Here is a 21,160-nt window from a genome sequence, read left to right on the forward strand (position 1 = left end):
TATTTCAACCAGCGCTAAAAAAACCAATGTTCCAATGTTACGATTGTTGAAGTATATTCAATTATGAATAATGTAAGGCAGTCCTTGATTGAGTATAAGAATGAATGTTATTATGGAGCAAATGTTCATGAAATTATCCAAAATTGTGATAACCTAGATGCTTCAAAACGGTTTAAAATGGAAGCAAATAATTTATTTGTTTTGGCTATAAAATATATAGAGAAATGGTTAAATTTCAATGACGACAAATATAAAATTCTCTCTAATTTATCTTTGCATAGCATACCAGCATTTCATGAAATCGTAAAATCACTAACGCATTTAAAATAGAAGTAGATCAAGATTTGCTGTTTGAAGAATATATCTTCTTAAAAAGATTTATGGCAAATATAACGGATATTGAAAGGCAATTACCGTGTGATCAAAGATTGGTTTTTTTTTTTTTTTTAAATTCTTCTCCACAATTTTTAAAAATTATCGAATACATTTTCTCTCTTCCGCATGCAAATGCAACATCTGAAAGGATTTTTGGTCTAATGACGAGTGCTTGGCGTAAAGATAAAAATAGGTTGATTCTAAAAAATTTGGAGGCCGAGTTGATGATAAAACAGAATTTCGGAATGAATTGTTCAGAATTCCGATTTTTTTTTTTAAAAAATAAAGGTTTAGTCATTCTTAATGAAGTGAAATCAAGTGATAAATATTGAATAATTTTTAGGATTATAGTATAAATAAAAATTTAACTCAATTATTTTTGTTGTTTTTTTATTAGATATATTTTTAAATGGCCAAAATGAAGTTTAGAAATTAAAAATTATATGTCAAAATCGTTAATTGTGAAAAAATTTTCTTGGGAAAAATTTCACAGATATACATGGTCTCAGTTCCAATTTGAATAACGTCCATTTCCACTTACACTCTGTCAAACACCACATACTTTTTCTGACAAAATCCCAATTATCAGTTTAATCAACCACTGCTCATCTCAGTTTTACTAATTATTTGCTGTAAGATACCTTTCACTTGAAAGGTGACACTTGTGCAAAAGTTCACTCTGATATTCCCTGTCAGAGACTTAGTAATTTGGAATCTCCTCTTTTCAATCTTCTCCAGCTTAAAATCTCTCAATCCCACTCTGTCAAATTCATTGAAGAGGCCTCTGAAGTCAGGAACTCTATAATTCATCTGTGATTCTACTAAAAACACTGACTCAACTCTATAAAATGCCTTTATTATAATAATATAAAATAACATAAAATATATGCATACTGATCGTATAAACTATATATTAAAATATTAAAATAATAATAAAATAAAATAAAATGATGTATAACAAGAATAAAATGTGATAAAATATAAAGTTAAAAGCGTTAAAGATGTTTAAAATCACTAAGAACCACTAAAATAGGAGTTTTTGGCAACAGCAGCCGCCTTCATCAGCAATAATGGTTACAGGTTATCCGACAATCTATATATATACATACGTCTCAGCAGGTCTGCGACACGAACTATGGCATCTGCGCACAGTCCACTTCTTGTGCATTGGAACCAGAAATTGGACGGGCCACTCTAAACCGTTCGTCTCTCCTTAGGATAAGGGCTTCAAAGAGTGGATGAATGCGACAGCCCTTATCCCTATTAAGACTGTAGCATTCGGATGAACATATCCTTAAACTCTCTAGCCATTTCTGGTTCCAAAAGCCATATGCTCTATCCATGATCATGGCTTCTTTAGTTGTAATACCATGCCCAGTTTCCCAGGCATGTTCAGCTATGGCTGAACCTCTGTAATTGGCAATCTTGAGGGCTCTATCGTGTTCCCCCAGGCGATCTTGCAGTCTGTGTTTTGTTTTCCTCACAATCAGGACACTCAATTTCATATATGACCCCACTAGTGTCATTACCTGCAATAGGATCTTTGGTTGCGGACACTACTGTGTGCAGTCTCCGACCCTGCAGCTGCACACAGCGTACCTTACATGAACATAAGATACAGGAAATAGGTTCCGAAATGCCTGTATAGTAGGGAATGTATGCGGTGGCAACAGGTGTAAAAGCATCCCTGCGACTGTTACTCATACCTCTTAAACACCTCTCAATAATGCTCTGGGGGGTAACTGCACATTACTAGGTCAGCCATAACCAGTTTAATCTCGTCTCCTCTTTCTTCAGATGAGGAGCAGTGGGACCCCACCCTTTCCATTAAGTCCTCCATCAAAAAAATAGTGTGGTTAAGGCCTTCCTTAACCACACAAAATAGTGTAGTTAAGGAAGTGTGGTTTCATCCCTACAAGCAAATTATTCTTGTAGGGATGAAATCCTTTATTCCACGTTCCACCTTAAAACCACATGCTTTATCTAAACTTTTAGTTTTCCAATAATGTGCTAAGGCTGTTCAAGATAAGAATGTTTCATATCATAATTGGCATGTATCCAAATCTTGCATCAATGATCTTGGTACACCTCCTCCTACTATTTCTGGTGCACTCCACTCAATGGCTCCTGTGGTCTTCTGAGCAAATGACGTTAGAATAATGCTGAACAATCTTGATGCCAAGAAAGCTCCAGTTTCTGATGGCATTTCTCCACTTATTCTCAAAACCTGTGTAACTGTTTCTATGTTGCCTTGTTATTGCTTTCTTATTCCACTAGTGATTTTCCTTCTACTTGGAAATTTTCTCAAATTCAGCCAGTTCCTAAAAAGGCTGACAAATCCTCCCCATCTAATTATCATCCCATTCACTGAAACTAACTTCTATACTTTTATAAATAATGGAGAAAACCAACAACCTTTAAACTATATTAGGTTGATTAGTTAAATAATAATTAAATTAATTAACTTTAAAAATTGATTATTCCTACATGCTTGATGATATTCTGCTAATACAGTATATAGATAAACCACATATAAACACTTCAAACTTTTGAAATGTCCTTTTCAGTAAGTAAAAATAACTTATATTCTTCTATATATATAACTGATACACGTGTGTATGTAAAGAGCATGCAAGAGGCAGGGAGGGACAGATGCAAGTACATTTATCTAAAACTAACTTGTAAAGTCAAGAATAGCAAAGGATCCTCAACCACTTACCATTTTTTTACAGCAGATGGATAATATTGGGCAATCGTTTTATCCATTTTAATTTCATTTTCTTTCCTTATACCACATATGTTATCAATAAAGAAGTGCTGATACTGAAAATGTCTTCCTGGAAACACAATCCTGTTATGGAATTTTAAAGCTTCAGGAATCACACACTGTTTGAAACAATATGCATTACCAAAAACTAAATCTGCTTCACACAAAATATCAAAAATGTTTTCATATACAAAAAGTTCAGAAAACTTAGGAGTAGGAGTAGCACTGCAAAATCTCAGCATCATCTCACTTGTCCTCAAAACAATTTTCAATGCATACGCTTGCAGATTAGAGTACACAGTATCAAAATAAAGGATCCTTAAAAATTTTGATAATAATCTGTAAACAAAAACTGGATTTGAAAGAATTTTCTGTCTTTCATAAATTGATTCTGAACTGGGGTCAGCATTAAATATGATCCCTAATTCTGAAGCAAGAGCCCACAAATCTGGAATAAACAAACAAGAATGATATACTTCATTAAAGGTTGATGTTTAAAGTCAACTAGAATATATCATTATACAGTGAGTTCTTACTTTACATGTGTTTAAATTACGGGAATTTAAAATAATGCACGGCAACCATATTTACAGAAAGCACCATGAGAGGGGGGTGTTACATACCTGAACAGATATTCAACCTTAACAAAACAGATTTATAATGGAAAAAATGCCTGATCACACTTATATTTCCATTGCTGAAAAGACTGCGCCTGGCTTTAAGGTGGCAAAAGATCAGCTAACACTTCTGTTTGGTGCTAATACGGAGGATCATCAACTGAAACTTGTGTGCATTTACCACTATCAAAACCCTCATGCCCTTAAAGGTTATGACAGGCAGTACACCCCCGTGTACTGGTACTCAAACTCTAAAGGGCGGATGACTGCTGTTATTTTCAGAAGTTATCTTGGCTCTCAGTTACGACCAAAATTGGAAGTGTATTGCAAGGCAGAAGGAATTCCATTCAACATCTTACTTATTCTTGATAATGCCACAAGCCTCCACCCAGTAATGATGATGTCTGTTCCAATTTCAAGACTATTTTTTTCTGGCAAATACAACCTCAATATTCCAGCTTATGGACTAACATGTGATTAAATCTTTTAGGGCTCAGTATTTAAAGCGTATTCTGGCTGATCTAACTGACAACGACGACAACCAGATGAGTGTGTAGCAATATTGGCGAGCCTTCAATATAAAAGATGCTTTAAAATTCATTGATGCTACATGGTGTAAAGTTCCACATAACTGTATTCAAATATTGTGGCATAAGTTATGGCCAGATCTTAGCAAATCCTTCAAAGGCTCTGATACCGATGAAGATTATAGCCAAATGCATGAAACTTGCAAAAAAGATAGATTTCACTAAAGAGGAGGCAACTGATAGCAATGATTTAATTGACTCACATCATCAATAATTGTCAAATGAAGATCTGTTTGCACTGAAGCAGCATAGCGATTCAAGAGGAGGAGGCAGAAGCAAAAGAAAGCCCAGAGGTTAAAGAATGGAACATGACAGTGAAAGGAATGTCAAAACATTAAATCTTATAGGTGAAGGCCTAAATCTGTTAGCTGATGAAAACCCTAATCTTGAACAAAGCTCTAAAGTGCAGCATAAAGTTATGCTAGAACTTGGTTGCTACTATGAGTTGTTGCATGAAAAGACGCAATATGAAAAGCAACTAGCTCTGGATTCCTTTTTCAAGTGCTCAAGGGAACAATCAAGTGAACCCTTCAACTCCCAGGTCGAACACCCCCGCCTATCTGGTCCGAATCCGAGAGAACAAAATCTGGCCATGACCTCTCATCAATCTGCCTAAGGCCACCTTCCACCCCAATCTCTCTCTCTCAATTGTTGTGTTGTTTTGTATGTTGGTTATAGTAAACATACTTTTTCTTACTGTACAAAAAAAATAAAATAAATAAAGATGAATGAATCTCTTTGGTTGTTCACCATTTTCTTTAGAATGTCCAGTCCTCCAACCAAAGAAAATGAATAGTATGTAGTGTTAGAGGTAACTTAGCTAGATGCGAGAGTTATTCTCATAGGCCTATTATGGCATTTTTTTAAATTTTTTTGTGATTATTTACTTTACGTGTGAATTTAAATTGCCCGAGATGTTCTGGAATGTAACCCTCACGTAAATTCAGAAGTCACTGTACAAATATTAGTCATCCAAATTTTTTTTTTTTGAAATTTCTTTTTGCATTTATTTTTCCTCTAATTTCACTCAAAGAAATATTCAGATTTAATATTTAACTGTAAGAGACAAAACTATTACAAGTATATAATAAAATTATGATTTCACTTATATAAATTTTTATAAATAAAGCAAACTAAATTTCATTCATGGCAACTGTGTTTAATACCAGTCAAGATGATATGATGCATAAATCTTCTGCAATAAACATACGTATGTTTAAGATATGTAAAATAAGGAAAGGTGAAATAAAAACCAGGGTATAGCTGCCGGGAGCAGAAGTTTTTGCGGTTTATACTCCGAGAACACTGTACGGTCAAAGGAGTTTACAAGACAGAGAATACAAGAAACAGAAATTTAGTCATGCAAACATGAACCACAATCACTCAAAGCATGTGTAATTATGCATTCTCGTGACTGACCACTCAGCTACAGCAATACTGTAGAACAATTATCATCTTTTAAGGGCACAAATGGTGGTGGTACTAATGGCATTTAGCACAGGCAAGTGGAGGTGATGTTGAGAAAAAGTCACAAATTAAGGCTGAATCTGAAAGTATCTGTAATTTTTCCTAGGCATGATGGGGGAATGGAGAATGGCAGTCAATCCAGTCCTGGAGAGTTGATAGGTATTAAAAAAAAAAAAAAAAAAAAAGGTCAATACAACAAAGTGGGCTATTTTTAGAGATGGGAACACTTGAATAGAAGGGGGCAAGAATATATGCAGCTGATATCGAGGCAGTGTTACATGGATTGGAAAACTGCTAGCTTGTGGCGCGTACACACACACCAATAGTTCAATAACAACCATAAGAAGAGACTAATTGTGAAAGAAATGATTCTTGTGGCTGTCATTATTCTTCCATTGTGACATACAATAGCCAGGGAGAAGGAGTAAAAAATTTGCATCATTACTGTTGCTATTATAACTTATAAAAACTTAACTATTTCTGCTTTCAGTGTGAATACCTTGATAAGATGTTTTAGCATGAGAGAGGTATTATATTTCTCAGTAGTATAGAAACAGCATATATTCTGTTCATATCATCACATAATTTTGCATGGGCCTTGCCCTCAGTGGACCATTTTTGACACAGTTACCAATTCTGATAACACCTTTCAATGCAGTTTGTAACTTCTCACCCATATTTGATAATATGAGTGTTTTTTCTCACTCATAATATGAGTGGTTTTTATTTTTGCCAATGCCTGAAGCATGCAATAGTCCACAGCTCTTCACTCATATTTCTAGATGCAAGCACCTGTCTGTGAAGGATAAAATGTATCCAGATAGTATGAAGTGAGGGGTATACTAGTGTCTGAAGTACTGCATTTAATCACTGTAGAATCCAACACAGTTCTCCCACCTTATTTCATTCTCATTTAAAAAATGGTTAACTAGATTGGAAATTTTCAGTAATGTAGCTCTACCATCAATATACAGTAAACCCTCGATTTAACAGACTAATAGGGGAGAAGGGGGTGTCAGTTAATGCCAAATGTCTGTTAAATTGAATGTAGCCTGGGGGGCCACTTTTTATTGTTCTTAATGTAAAAAAAAAAAAAAAAAAAAAAGCTTTAATACAATATAGAATACTGTAAAATATAAAATTATAATAAAGAATATATAATATTCTGTTGTAAATATAAAATGTTGCAATTTGGCCTTTGATTTACGCATATCAGAAACACTTTTTTTTTTTTTTTTTTTTTTTACGCCATAAATTTCACAAACACGTGCTACTGAGACGCCTTGTTCAAATTTCTTAATTAGTTCTAATTTCTGTGCCACATTTAAGTCCATACACTTTCTTTTAACTCCTCTATAACTTGACGCCATTTTAAATTGTAAGGATTGCAAAATTATTTAATAAAAAAGTCACAATTCAGAAATCACAGAAACACTCTGTATACAACCTGACCGCATGATAGCTTGAGGCAGACTGAGACCAAAACAAAGCGAGTCGGAAACCTGCAGTTTAGTGTCCCGAGCCTCATTCCGCTCAAAAGTCACCACTTGCTCTTCTGTTATCTGGGAAAACAGCTATTTGAACACGTTTTCAGAAAGAATAAAAAACAATTTCCTGAATTTGATTATAAAAATAGAAGTAGGTAAATATCAAAACAATAATGGAAATAGGTAATTATTAATTTTTAATTAATAATAACACTGAAGTGGGGCTTAGAGGTGAACAGGTATCCTGTGTGCTATCAGACACTCAGCCTAAAACACTCATGGATCCAATATCTCTCTATTACAGAAGATTTAGGAGAAGTCCGGTTGGCCTGCCTCCCTAAAATCCACTCATGCACACCTTCTCGATGGTAAGCCCTGTTATGTCACTTAGGTGGCAACGAACATGTAGAGTGGTTCTCTTCAAGACGCCTGGTCAGCGTGAAGAGGAAAAGACCAAACCCTCCAGCATATGAGAGCACAACAATACAAATGGCCCTCAGTCCCCAGCAGCAGCTTTCACTATCCCTCTTACGGCAGCGAGAGGATCAGAGTGGAAGCAGAGGGTGCTAAGAATCTCTGGGTACGACCAGGCTGCCATGCATGGAAACTGAACTTGGCCTGTTATAACGTACGATCACTCATCGGTGAAGACAGGATATTAGAGCTGGAAAAGGAATTAGAAAATGTGAATTGGAATATCATCGGTTTGGCTGAAACAAGAAGAAGAAATGAATCACTTATAACTTTATCAAGTGGAAATCTGCTGTACACCAACGGAAACAGTGAAAGGAGTGAAGGTGGAGTTGAGTTTCTGGTCCATAAAGATTTTAAAAACAACATTTTGGAATTCAAAAATACATCACCAAGGGTGTCAAGACTAATACTTAAGATTTCTAAGAGGTACAAGCTAAAGATTATAATGATTTATGCACCAACATCGAGCCATGATGATGAAGAGGTTGAAGAAATGTACACCGAAATTGAGTCTTCTAGATGAGCAGAAAACCCACTACACTATTATTATGGGAGCTTCAATGCTAAGGTTGGAAAAAGGCAAAACAGTGCAGAAAGAGGAACTATAGGAAATTTTGGAATTGGTGAAAGAAATAAAAGTGGTGAAAGAAATAAAAGAGGTGAAAGACTTGTGGAATTTGCAGAATCTCAAGGACTGTCAGTAATGAACACTTTTTTCAAGAAAAGGGTGAACAGAAAGTGGACATGGAAGAGTCCAAATGGATTAACAACTAATGAAATCGACTTCATCCTCACTAACAGAAGATATATTGTGAATGATGTTACCGTCTTGAATAAGGTAAATGTTGGAAGTGATCACAGAATGGTAAGATGTACACTTGATATAAATGTAGGAAAGGAAAGGAAAAAACTGACTTGAGTAAATAACACAAAGGTCTCTGAGATAACAGAGGAGGAGAAAAAGCATTTTGTACTGGAACTTAAGAACAAGTTTGAGCTTCTGCAGACTGCTCAGGACCAAGATATCGACGAGGAATATTACAACTTTCTGAAAGTGATAAAGCCCAAGAAACCTATAGGGAAACAGAAATCCAAAGAAAAAAAATTAGTCAAGAAACACTTGTCATGATGAACCGAAAACGACAAACGAAGAGCAAGAAAAACACTGACAGGGAGAAAATTGAGTATACTGAGTTATGCAAAGCCATTAGAAAGAGACTCAGAGAGGACATAAGAAGATTTAACACAAGAAAAGTAGAAGCATTAAGGGCAAACAAAGGATTTAAATCAGCAGCCATGAGCAGTAATACAGAAAGACAAATGATACTGAAACTGAAGAATAGCGATGGTGTACTTATAAACAGCAGAGAAGGCATAATTCAAATAAAAGAAGACTACTATAGATAATTATACAAGGAGCGAGGGAATGATACCAGCAGTGGGGAAGATGGATTGCAAAGTAGCAACACATACGACATACCCGATATTCTTCCTGATGAGGTAGAACATGCATTGAAGAAAATGAAAAATCGGAAAGCCCCAGGGGAAGATGAAGTTACTGTAGAATTGTTAAAATTGGGAGGAAGAGACATAACACAAAAACTGGCAAGGCTGTTCACAAAGTGCATTAGAAAAGGTGTGACGCCTAAGCAGTAGAATAATGCAATCATAGTTTTGCTGCATAAGAAAGGAGATAAATTGGAAATTATAGACCAATTAGCTTGTTATCCCACATCTACAAGTTGTTCACAAGGGTCATTACTAACAGATTAGAAAGAATACTTGATGAGAATCAACCGAAAGAGCAAGCTGACTTTAGGACAGGATTCTCAACTATGGATCACCTTCACGTAATATCACAGCTAATGGAGAAAGCAAATGAATATAAAACACCATTATGCCTGGCATTTGTGGATTATGAAAAGGCATTTGACTCCATACAGCATAAGGCAATGTTTTGGGCACTGGAAAGACAAGGCATAGTACCCCATATATTATGATTTTGAAGAAAATATATGAGAGTGCTACCTCCTTTATTAGACTAGACAAAGACAGTAGGAAATTTAAAATTCAAGGAAATTCAAGGAAACACAATATCTCCGAAGCTGTTTACTGATGCCCTTGAGGAAGCTTTCAGAAGATTAGACTGGTCGCAGAAAGGAGTAAATGTGAACGGAGAGTACCTAAACCATTTACGATTTGCAGATGACATTGTGGTCATAAGCCACGACCCCAAAGAATTAGAGGAAAATCTTAATCAGTTATGCACAGTTAGTAAGGATTTTGGACTAAAGATGAATATGGCTAAAACAAAAGTAATGATGAACAAGTATGCCACGGAAAGGAAAATAATGATTGAAGGAGCAGTAATTGAAAAGGTGGAGTCATATACTTATCTGGGACAAGTTATTAGCTGTAATAATGATAAATGGCTGGAAGTCAAGTGAAGAATAAATTTCGGATGGATAGCATTCAGGAAATATAGTCACATACTGAAGAGCAATATCCCACTTTGTCTGAAACGTAAAATAATGAATCAATGTATACTCCCCACCATGACTTATGGAAGTGAAACATGGGCACTCACCAAAAGAATGGAAGAGAAGCTGAGAACTACACAGCGAAGAATGGAACAAATTATATTGGGAATCAGACTGTTAGATAAGAAGAGAAACACATGGATTAGGCAGCAAACTCAAGTAAAGGACATTCTTATCAAAACTAAAGAACTAAAATGGTCTTGGGCAGGACACATAGCTCGAAGACATAATGACAGATGGACTAAGAAAATAACAGAATGGTACCCAAGAGGAGCTAGAAGAAAACCTGGAAGACAAAGGCGGAGATGGATAGATGAAATTCATGAGTTTTTGGGTAGTAAATGGATGGCCAGTGCTCAAAATAGAAGGAACTGGAAAGTTGCTGGAGAGGCCTTCATCCTGCAGTGGATTGAAAATGGCTGATGATGATGATGATGAAGATGAACACTGAAAAAAATATGGTCGAGATTAATACATTACTGTATTATTATTTGTCCAGTCCGTTAAATCTGAAATCTGTTATATCGGGGTCCATTAAATCGAGGGTTTACTGTACTTGCAAAAAAAAAAAATCCTCATCTATTTGTAATGCAACATATGCATTTTTAAGTTGATTACAAAGGTCTTCTGAAATATTCATTATCCTTCTTTCCACAGTGTTATCTGCAAGTGAATCTTCTGAAGTTCTTTGGTAAAATACTCATCAAAAATTGTTTAAATAGTATTAACAGCAGCAACAAATAACACTAAACTTTCTTTCTCGAATAACATTTTTTTACACTTGTTAATTCTGTATGAATGATAAACTTTGAATGAACTAAGCAATGGGTATGCTTTAACAGATGTTACTGCGGAAATTGCTTCTTTTTGCTAATTAATGTTGTTGTTATTTGGTTTTTAGAAGCATTAGCAACTAAGGCTATATTGCTCCGGGGATATGCAGTGGTCATTACCCTGACCTTTCCACATCCTCCGTATTTGGTGGTCACGGGCTCGAACCCCAGTCTAATCAAGAAGTGTGTACTATGCACTGCTGCTCCTGCCCACCTGGCTACGGAGGCGCCTTTGCTTATTAAACCTGCACTGCTAGCAATGTACACGTGAGATTTAACTCAAAAATAATGAGCTATGTTAATTTTTTGTTGAAGATAAAAATCTGATTTTCTGTAGCTTCCTAAATATAGACAAATTTTTTACTTGGTATAGTTTTTTGAACTTTTATTTGTTGTCCCAGAGTTATGTCATGAGTGCAGCCAGCAGGTACAGCCCATCACATTTGTTTCACTTTTAACTCCTGGCATGGGAAACTGCTGCTACTGCTGACACTATGAAGCTTAGAATTATGTCTTTGTTTCCAATTCAAGTTATTTATAAAATTTGCACACTTTATCATAACAGTTCTAACTATTTGTAAAGTTCCATTTTGAAACTTTGTAAACTTTGAAAGTTCCATTTGAAATGACGCATTATTATTTTTGAAAAGAACATATACAAAGCATTAATCCCCCAGGATAGAGTTAGCAATGTGCAATATTCAAATTTCATGCACTTTGTGGCACACCAAATTTGAAATAAATTTTGAAAAAATCTTAAAATGGAAGTGAATGATAGTATCTGATATATATATGAGGTGCTACCCAAAAGTTCCCAAAATGTATTTATAAAATAAATTAGACTCTCCCTTGGTCTTATTTACCACCATCACCTTCGAAATAGTCCCCTTGAGATCATAAACACTGATCCCAGTGCTTCTCACATGATTTGAATGCATCCTGAAAGTCCTTCTTCGTCATAGTATTCATCACCACATACGATTCAGTTTGGATATCCTCTACACTGTAAAATCTTCGACCCTTCAGCTTGATTTTCATTCTTGAGAAGAGGAAGTAGTAGCAGGGAGCTCAGACTGGTGAATAATGGGGGTGGGGATGATTGTCATGTTGTTGGATCCAAAAACTGCGCCACAGCAAGAGATGTGTGAACCGGTGTATTGTCATGATGAAGGACCCAGTTCTTTGGCATTTCTCTGGACGTTTCCTCCTGACAGCTTCCCTTAACTGCCTCAGGACATCACAGTGGAACTTTGCATTGATAGTAAAGCCAGGAGGGACAAATTCTTTATGGATAATCCTGTCAATGTCCAAAAAACAGATCAGCATGGACTTCATATTGCTCCTCACTTGTCAGGCTTTCTTCAGTCGGAACAAAGATCGGCTCTTCCACTGGGATGATTGTTGCTTGGTTTCTGAGTCATACCCATATACCCAACTCTCATCACCAGTGACAACCATAGAAAGGAAGTTTTGATTAATCCTGGCCCATTCTTGAAGGTCTCTACTAACTTCCATGTGATGCTGCTTTTGGTCTTCACTCAGTAACCATTGGTACGAACTTGGCCGCAATCCTTCTCGTGTTCAACTCGTCTGACAAAATCCATTGACACATGCCGTATGGTAGTCCTACAATGCCACAAATGTTGTGGATGGTCTGCCTGCAGTCTTCACACATTTTTGCCCGAACTTTTGCGACATTTTCTGGGGTAGTACTCAATGATGGATACCCAGAGTGATTGTCGTCATCAACTGACATTTGACCGTTTTTAAAATGGTTAAACCATTAGTAGGTCTGCATCTGGCCTAAAGCACTGTCACTAAAATCTTGTTTCAACTTCTTTTGGATTTCTGCTGCTGTATCGTTAAGAAGGAAACAAAACTTGATGCAAGCACATTGCTCTCTCACTGCATCAGCCATTGCAACAATTACAAACTATGTGAAACACACTGCCAAAGAACTGCACATAAATATTCAATGACTCTATCCAGCCTGATGCCATGGGGCACACTAATTCACAAAGGATCATTGCAGCATTACCTAGCGCCACAAATCTACTAGACGCAGTTCCCACTCAACATTCAAATTTCCGCAACATTTGGGTAGTACCTCATATATATATATATATATATATATACTTTTTAATTTTTTTAAAACTATTTATACATTCAAAAAACAGAAATATATGTGCATGCTCAAGGTTTAAATTTGTATATTTAATGGTTTTTAAACTGGGAAAATGGAAGAGACTAATAGCTTTATCTTTTATACTGATAACTTTTTTTTTTTTTCAGCAGAATTAATAATTGTTTTGTTTTTTTGAAAATAAAAGGTATAAGAAACACAGCATTTTTAAAATATTTAATGTTTTTATTAAAAACTAACAGATGCACACAATAATTATTGCAACCCATTAAAAAATATATGAAATATTTGTATACTCCAAGCAGAATTCAAAAAACCCATAAGCTTTTTTCCATAAATTATAAATAAAATTTAAACCTGTCAGGTGTAGAGCAACCATGTTTGTAACAATTAAGGGTGCCACCACTGCAGAGTACAGTCATGTAATTTCTACAGAAAAATTAAGGTGTTTTTCCCAGAATTGTATCCTCCGCTGCTCTGCAGGTTCTAGCTGAAATTTTATCTCTTGACCTCCATGTGATATATCAAGGCCTTTCCTATAGAACACAGCATACAATTCCACCTGAAATTTTAGGCATTACCTGCAATGTAGCAGATGATATTAATAGAGAAAAACACCGCATCTGGAATGAACAACTTAACGTCTGGTAACATGCCAGACAGCTAACATGCTCATTTATATCACAACAAAGAAAAATGTAAACTGCTAGTGCTCTCCAAATGTAACCACTACCTATTCCAATTAGGCCTTATCGGCACTAATTTATTCTGTTGTGGTGAAGAAGAAACATGGTCTCATATATCGTATTACTAGAACAATTATACTGATTCAAGAAAGAGTTTAGAAAATTCGGTGGTATGATTCTGAAGGTAATGAAACAGTTTTTATTGAAAATTCTGCAACTTTCAAGCCATACAACAATTCATTACTGAAGTTTTCAACAAAATGAAATTACCACTTCCAGGTACTTCTACAACACAAATTCAAACTACAGGATCCTCTTCTGGACTTTAAAATTTCAACTACTTCACCATGTTACTATGATGATCATATCTACTTACTTAATGACCTGACGCTCTTCCTGCCACAGTTTACTGGATGTTTCATGCCTAAGCATAACCCTTTAATCTGTCTGCTTATGTTCTTGGATCTTGGGCTTCTTTACCTATTGATAACTATCAATTGACCACCATAAATGTTGATTTTTGGATGCTGACTACCTGATTTACCTCCATTTTTTATGAATGTTACACTTTTTAGTTTGGTTAGTTTTTGTGTGTGTGTGTGTGTGTGTGCGCGTGTGTGTGTGTGTGTGTATTTATATATATAGATACACACACCCACACACACTTTTTTTTTGGCCTTAGTCTGGGCAGCTATGGGTGTTGAATTTTTGCTGGCACCCTAGGCAATGCCCTGGAGGTAGCACTACCTCCAGGGCAGTGGGATTTCACCCTTTAAGGCAAAATAATGACTGTAGTGCCTGAGGTCCACCATGATTCACACTTAGTTGTGGCCCACCTCCTCTGTAGACAGGCAATGGGCAGGCTTTCCAGGTGATCACCTTCCTGTTGGCAAAGTTTCCAGAAATGACTAAACAATGCACACATTTCTGGCCATTTTACAGATTTCTGTATCATCACAGTGTACCAAGGTGGAGTTGAACTACTGTTCAGGAGCAGCTGTACATAGGATACTATATATGTCTACACGACATGTCAATACATTCAGCTTGCACAATAACTCTTTAACCTGGCGGTGCCTCAGTAGCCAGGTGGGCAGGAGCAGCAGTGCGAAGCACATGCTTCTTGATTAGACTGAGGTTCGAGCCCATGACCACCAAATATGGAGGATGCAGAAAAGTTAGGGAATGACCACTGCATATCCCCGGAGCAATATGGCCTTAGTTGCTAATGCTCCTAAAAAACCAAATAACAAACAAACTTTAACCTGGCACTGGCTGTGAGAAACATAATAGGTCCCTCTTAAAAATAACAACTACACATTGTTGGTTTATGGTTAATGACTGAAAATTTCTGTACCTTCCTGATAGAGACAGAACTTTATTTGAACAGTTTTGGAAGTGAACAATTACTGTTGAATTGGTACAGTTTTTGAAAAATGTAAAATATTTTTTGTATAAAATACCTATCAGGTGCTGCACAACTATTTTTATTAGTATTTTTGCCTTCTACTTCATCTTGCTACTTTTGTTTTCAGCATAATATAAATAAACACATTTCTCACCCAATGGTTGATAAGTCTGCCACAGAAATGCAGTACTTGATTTAAGTTTAATTAATATTGAACAAAGTGATTTATTGTCTCAATTATTATTATTTATCTGTTTATTTATTTGAAGAAATATAATAAAATACATAAGCATGCACAAGTTTGATTTTTCCTTAATAGTTCTATGAATTAGCTCCTCAGGCTGGTCACAGACATTGTTCCAGGTATGACAGTATACAACTTGTTTCCTGGAAGTCTAAAACATTGATGGACCTGATATTCTGATCAAGAAGACTGAATTTTGGTGACACACACATTTAGCACTTATAGATTATGAAAAAGCATTTGATCGAGTAAACAGACGAAAACAATAAGACATATTGAGTAGTAGTAGTAGTGGCATGTGATGAAAGAAAGCAAGTGTATGAGCTTATGCAGCATCAGCCAAAAAAAAGAAAAAAAAAAAAAAAAAAGTCACACCATTCCCTCCAAATGCCTATCCAGTTCCTCCTTAAATTTATTCAATCTATCAACTTCCACAATGACAGATGGAAGTTTGTTCCAACAATTAACCACCCGCTGGCTAAAGGCAAATTTCCGCACATCTATTCCACATCTGTTTTTTCGTAATTTGAATTTATGCCCCCTTACGTTCATAATCTGAACAAGTGGAAGGATCCCATCAGAATTCAGCATACTCAACGCATTCAAGGCCTTATACACCTCAATCAGATGACCGCACAAGTGCCTAGTCTACAGCCACTGCAATTTGCAGAACTTAAGCCTCTCTTGGTAAGAGGATCCCTTCATTCCCCTCACCAATCTTGTTGCCCTTCGCTGTACACGCTCAAGTAAATCTACATCCTTCCTAAAATGAGGCCTCCAGACCTGTATGCAGTACTCAAGGCGTGGCCTGACCATTGCCTTATACAGAGGGATAATCACCTCCTTTCGCTGCTAGAAAAAATACTATATATCATTGACAAAACCCCATGACCTGCCCTGGCAGCCTGTCTGCATTGCTCAGAAAACTTTATATCTGACTGCACAATTACTCCCAGGTCTTTTTCATTTTCTACCACCTTGAGTGTAGCACCACACAGTTGGTACGTTTCTCTGGGGTTACTTCTGCCCATATGCAGTACTTTGCATTTGTCAAGGTTGCCACTTCAGTTGCTACTTCTTAGCCCATCTGCCAAAATTATCTAGATCCTGTTGCAGTAGCACACTGCCATTACTGTCATTAACAACCCTGCTAACCTTTGTATCATCTGCAAACTTCGAAATTAAGCCTGATATACCTTAATCAATGATATTGATGAAGGTATATCAGGTACAAAACAACAGTAGATCCAACACCGAACCCTGTGGGACTCCACTAATAACATTAGTCCACGAAGAGCAGCACCCATTGATTACCACCCTCGGTCTTCTCCCACTTAACCATCCTTTTATCCATTGTAGCAACTTACCCTTAATACCATTCTGCTCAAATTTGTACAATAGTCTTTCATGCGCAACAGTGTCAAAAGCTTTCCTGAAATCCAAATATATGATATCAAAATTATTTTTTGCATCCAATTCCTTTGTAACGACATCATAATATCCTATCAAATTTGTCAGACAAGACTTTCCCTTAATAAACCCATGCTGTGTCTGAATTATTGCTGCAGTCTTGTCTAGATGATCCTGCAATGCATCTTTAACCAGTGACTCCATTATTTTACCCGGAACAGAAGTTAAAGTAACTGGTCTGTAATTACTCGTGTCACCCTTCGATCCCCCCTTTGTGAATTGGGGATATATTTGCACATCTCCAGTCCGTGGGAACCTCCCCTGAGTCCAAGGATGCTCTCATAATTATGGCTAAGGGGACGTTTTGCCACCTCCTTTAATATAACTGGATAGGTCCCATCCACCCCAGGTGCTTTTCTTATGTTTAACTTCAACAATGTCTCCTCCACTTTGCTCTCAGTTATTACAAAATCATTAAGTATCCTGCTACAATTTGATAACCTTCTGCCATTTTCAAACCTTAATAATTCCTCATGTGTGAATGTAGATGCAAAATACTCATTCATTTTGTTTGCTATCTGAGCAGGATCATCAACAGTCAAACCATCGATGTCAAATGGACCAATCAGATTCATCCCCTTCCTTTTAGAGTTTATTAGTATTAGTATTAGTATTAGTAACGGCCGCATGGTGCAAGAAAGCCTATGGCTTATGCTGCACCAGCCAAAAAAAAAAAAAAAAAAATTAAAAAAAATAAATCCGAACAAAACAATGATAAAAACAAAAAAATAAAAATAAATAACTAAATAATAATAATTAATAAAATAAAAAATAAATAAAAAGGAAATTAAACCTATCATCCTATGTGCTTCCCTTACCCGAAAGTACTATCCAGATGACCTTTGAATTTCCCCAAACTGTCGGCCTCTACCACCCATGAAGGCAACTTATTCCAGTAATTTATAACTCGCTGGCTAAAATAGAACTTCCTGCAATCCAATCTAAACATTTCCCCCCGTAACTTGAATTTATGTCCCCTAGTTCTAGCATCATTTATAATCTTGAAAATTTTGTCCTCATTCATTTTACTGATGCCTCTCAGAGCCTTAAACACCTCAATCAAATCTCCTCTAAGGTGTCTAGTTTCCAAACTCCGCAATCCACATATTCGAAGTCTTTCTTCATAAGGACGCCCTTTTGCCGATCTCACCAGGCGAATTACCCTTCTTTGCACCCTTTCAAGAAGCTCGATGTGTTTCTTCAGGTGCGGTCTCCATACTTGAACACAGTATTCCAAGTGTGGTCTAACATAAGCCTTATATAATGGGATTATCACGTCCCTATTTCTACTTGCAAAAGTTCGATAGATCATTGATAGGACACCATGGGCCTTCCTTGCAACCTGTTTACAATGCTCAGAGAATTTCATGTCTGACCGTATCGTAACACCCAAGTCCCTTTCCTCCAGTACTGGCTTTAGTTGAACTCCACCAAGTGAATAAGTTTTTTTGGGATTACTGTTTCCCAGGTGTAATACCTTACACTTTGTTGGATTAAAGCACAGCTGCCATTTTTCTGACCATTCCTGAAGTCTATCTAGGTCTCTCTGAAGAAGCTCAGCTTGACAGTGATCATTAACTACTCTCCCAATTTTAACATCATCTGCAAATTTAGACATCACGCCCTCTATCCCTTCATCAATGTCGTTTATGAAAATTAAAAACAACAGTGGTCCTAATACTGATCCTTGGGGAACCCCACTTCTTACATCAAACCAATTATATAAGTAAAGAAATCCTTGCTGTTTTTCTTAGCATCTTTTGCCAAGGATTTCTCCTAATCTGCCTTCACCTGCCTAACCTCCTTTGTGACCTGATTACAGACTAGCTTATATCTGCCATAGGCTTCTGAGTCGCTTGATAATTTACATGCATCCCATGCATTTTTCTTCTCTGTCACGAGTCTCATTAGTTCATTTGATAACCATTTAGGCCTAAACCTTGAACAATATTTCTTAATAGGTATGAAACTTTCAGTAGCATCTACGATTAATTCCATGAATGCTTCCCACTTAGAATTTACTGTTGGTAACATCGTCAGTTTATCCCACTGTACAGAATTTAAAAACTTTCTGAGACCACTGTACTCACCTTTACGGAAGCAAAAACCCTTTCCTTTACCCCTGATGGTAATTATATCTTTAAGTAAATCCCACATCAGTCCTCTGTGATCACTGCCACCTAGTGGTTCCTTTATCTGCAAATTCTTAATACACGAATGATCACTGCTGATAACCAGATCAAGAGTATTATTCTCTCTTGTTGCCTCTCGAACATGCTGCTGCAGAAAACAATCATCCAATAAAGGATGAGTAATAAAGGATACCCAAAGCATCTTGCAACAATAATACAGAGTTTATATCAAGGAACAAAAATAGTAATAGATACAGGTAATAAATTAACAGAAGAAAGTATAATAAATCAAGGAGTTAGAGAGGGATGTAGCTTATCACCAACGTTGTTTAACATATATATCGAGAATATGATATGTAAATGGAAAGAGGAAATTAAAATTAATCAAACCCTTAGTCATAATTATGAGAGCTTCCTTGGACTCAGGGGAAGTACCCATGGACTGGAGATGCAAATGTGACCCCAATTCACAAAGGAGGATCAAAGGGCGACACAAGTAATTATAGACCTGTTAGTTTAACTTCTGTATCTGGAAAATTAATGGAGGCACTGGTTAAAGAAGCACTGCAGGATCATCTAGACAAGACTTCAGTTATAGCTCAGACACAGCATGGTTTTGTTAAGGGGAAGTCTTGCCTGACCAATTTGATTGGATACTATGATGCAGTCACAAAAGAACTGGATGCAGGGAATAACTTTGATATTATATACTTGGATCTTAGAAAGGCTTTTGATACTGTTGCACAATGAAGACTGCTGCACAAATTGGAGCAGTGTGGCAATGGAGGCAAATTGCTGCTATGGATAAAGGGGTGGTTGAGGGGGAGAAGACAGAGAGTGGTAATCAATGGACATTGCTCAATCGTGGACTAATGTTATTAGTGGAGTCCCTCAGGGTTCAGTATTGGGTCCATTATTGTTTTCTGTATTTATAAATGATATTGATGATGGTATATCAAGCTTAATGTCCAAGTTTGCAGACGATATGAAGGTTGGCAGGGTTGTCAAGGACACTACTGACACTATGCTACTGCAACAGGATCTGGAAAGGTTGAGCAGATGGGCTGAAAGGTGGCAAATGAAGTTTAACGTTGACAAATGTAAAGTAATACATATGGGAAACAGCAACCCCAGAGCAACGTATCAACTGTGTGGTACTACACTGACAGTGGTAGAGAATGAAAGGGACCTGGGGTGGTTGTGCAGGCAGATATGAAGTTTTCTGAGCAGTGCAGACGGGCTCCAAGAGTAGCTCATGGTGTATTGTTGATGATATATAGCAATTTTTCTAGCAGGGATAAGGAGGTGATTATTCCCTTGTATAAGGCAATGGTCAGACCACACCTAGAGTACTGTATACAGGTCTGGAGGCCTCATTTCAAGAAGGATGTAGAGATGCTGGAACGAGTACAGAGAAGGGCAACAAGATTAGTGAATGGAACAAAGGGGTGCTCTTAAGAAGAAAGGCTTAAGTTTTGCAAATTGCAGTGTCTGGAGACTAGGCACCGGCGAGGTGATCTGATAGAGGTGTATAAAGCCTTGAATGGTTTGAGCATGCTCAATGATGATGGGATTCTTCCTCTTGCTCAGAATAATCACCTGAGAGGGCATAAATTCAAATTGAGAAAAGACAAATGTAGGATAGATGTGAGGAAATTTGCCTTTAGCCAGCGGGTGGTTGGTTGGTGGAATAGACTTCCATCCCTTGTCGTGGAAGTTGATAGCCTAAATAAGCTTAAGGCTCAGCTGGACAGGTATTTCGAACGAACAGAGGGGTGAAGTGGAAGTGGTTATTTTTTATTTATTTATTTATTTATTTTTATTTATTTTTTTTTTTTTGGCTGATGCTGCATAAGCTTGCTTTCTTGCATCAAATGCCTCTACTAATGCTAATACAGGGATATATTTAAATACAAACAATAGGATTAAT

This window comes from Mastigoproctus giganteus, chromosome 10 (assembly GCF_048544385.1).
Source record: "Mastigoproctus giganteus isolate SK-2022 chromosome 10, ASM4854438v1, whole genome shotgun sequence".
Classification (NCBI taxonomy): Eukaryota; Metazoa; Arthropoda; class Arachnida; order Uropygi; family Thelyphonidae; genus Mastigoproctus; species Mastigoproctus giganteus.